Source organism: Myotis brandtii, unplaced genomic scaffold (genome assembly GCF_000412655.1).
Source record: "Myotis brandtii unplaced genomic scaffold, ASM41265v1 scaffold123, whole genome shotgun sequence".
In the NCBI taxonomy this organism is placed as follows: domain Eukaryota; kingdom Metazoa; phylum Chordata; class Mammalia; order Chiroptera; family Vespertilionidae; genus Myotis; species Myotis brandtii.
Genome location: NW_005354291.1, coordinates 42,966 through 45,224, shown reverse-complemented (window position 1 = coordinate 45,224; position 2,259 = coordinate 42,966). Strand labels below are relative to the sequence as shown.

General features: G+C 41.2%; 1 protein-coding gene across 1 annotated transcript in view; it reads right to left on the bottom strand.

The window, feature by feature from the left end:
• Nucleotides 1-2,259, bottom strand: part of KPNA5 (karyopherin alpha 5 (importin alpha 6)) — a 34,989-nt gene that overhangs the window by 30,253 nt on the left and 2,477 nt on the right. The window lies entirely within an intron of this gene.

The window sequence follows — 2,259 nt, the reverse complement described above, 5'->3', positions numbered from 1 at the left end:
GGATCAATTGGGGGGAAAGAAGACAAATGTAAAACTTTAGACAATTAAAAAAATAAAAGAAAGAAAGAAAAAATAAAATAAAATTGGTTTTTATGACAAATAAAAAAAAGGCTAGTCTCATGACTAGAATACACATTTATAATTTATAGCATTTGTGAAAGCACATTATGACCACACTAGATTATGAGATGCCTAAGAACTTTTCCAAGAAAATCTTAACTAAAAAGTAAATATTACATGGGTGAGATAATGTGGTATATTAACAGTTAGTGTATCAGATTAACAAGGAATAGAGAACTCCTCTAACAAAAGATGGCCCAATGCCTATTAACTCAGGATAAAAATTAAGAAAAAAAAAACAAGAGAGAGAAGGAATGAAACATGATGAGGTCACTAAGGAAAATTTAAAGGTACATTTCATAGGTCACCTCATCATGTAAGAACCCCAAGAAATAACATAGGCAGTGTTTTATCCTTCTCTGTCAGATGGAGAAGTTGAGAGACAACAGATTTCTCTAGCTTGTTCAACATTATAGTTTGTTCAACATCAAATAAAGGTCAAGCTGAACATAAAATCCATTTATTCAGGCTCCAAAATCTTTGTTCTTTTTATTCCAACACATCAACTTCATGCTATGCCATCGCTCTCCTTTTCTTCTACTCTCTCCTTCTCTTTAACACTTTTCTTCCTCTTCCTCCTCCTCCTCCTGTTCCTCCTCCTCCTCCTTCTTTCTCATTCCATTCTCCATTTCTCACTCTTTGGCTTCGTTTCTCTTTCATTTCTCCTCTTCCCTCTCCTGCCCTCTTTTATATTCTGTTTGAAAGTCAAAACCAGACTGATGTGGGGTAGCTGAGGGAAGATCTCCTTGATCAAACTGTCCCTGCTTTAGTGGTGTGAATCAGCAGGACTATCAATTTCAAAGAAGCATATCGGAAGGGTTGTATTTATAAATTATAAACCAGGAAATGTAGAATATCTGGGTTGCAATGGAACTTCAGTCATTTCTGGTTCTTCCACTGAGCTGTTGATCTCCCTTAGTCCTAATAGTTGAGTCTGTGAGTGGCAGAGTGCTAGCAGCCAAGGCAGCAAGAAACACCTTCCATGAGAAAAGAGTAAGAGAGAAGTAATACGGGTTTTTGTAAACTGACAGCTCTTGCAAAAAGTTCCAATGTTGTTTCTGTCTGCTCCTGCCCATTTCTGGGAGGGTCAGAGCAAAACAAGACCAAATAGGAACATCTGTGTATGAAGCGTAACAAAAATTATATGTACACGTATGTGACACAGATGACACAGGAATGACTTTGTTGATGGTGCTCTGCAATTACAGTGTTGGAAGAATAGCTAGGAAGTGGAAGATTGGACAGAAAAGTCATCCTAAATACAGTATTTCCATTCTTCTTTCTAAACATGAAATAATGAACTTTCCATTTCCTTATTTTGTTAATGCTTCTTTAAAATAAAGCATTTAAGATTTGTATTTGGAACTATTTTGGGAAATAACTGGAGCATGCAATCACTTGAATAACATACTGAACATTTAGTCCCCATCTCTCCAGAGCTCTAGAACTGTCCCTTTTGGAATTTGCAACTCACGTGTGCATCTGGTCCCCAAAGACCAATGCAAAGCCAAAAAAGATAAAGGTCCTTGGGAACCTTTTGAACATTAAAACCACTGGATCTGGAGACAGGACAATTCTAGATTCTGGTTCTAAGACCTGCCTTTAGTAGTACTTTGTGACCTTGGGGGGAAATACAACACTTGATTTCTCTGCAGTTTTCTCATCTGCAAGTGAAGAGACTGAACTAGGATAAAATCCTATGATTTTATGATACTGTAGGAATAGTCTGTTTGAAAGCCCTAAAATGCTGAAGGAAATGTGGCAGGACACTTAGGTAGCTGGAATTCACTTTCTAGTTTATCTTGCATTGACTTTTACAGTAACACTAGAGGCCCGGTGCACGAAATTCCTATGGGGGGGGGGCGGCGGCCCTCAGCCCAGCCTGCACCCTCTCACAATCCAGGACCACTGGCTCCTAACCACTCACCTGTCTGCCTGATCGCCCCTAACTGCCCCCCCGCCAGCCTGATCACCCCTAACTGCCTCTGCCTGCCGGCCTGATCGCCCATAACTGCCCCCACTGCTGGCCTGGTCGCCCCTCACTGCCCCCCCTGCTGGCCCGGTCACCCCACACAGCCTGCTGTTTGGTCATTTGGTCACCCCTCACTGCCCCCCCTGCCAGCCTGGTCGCCCCCAACT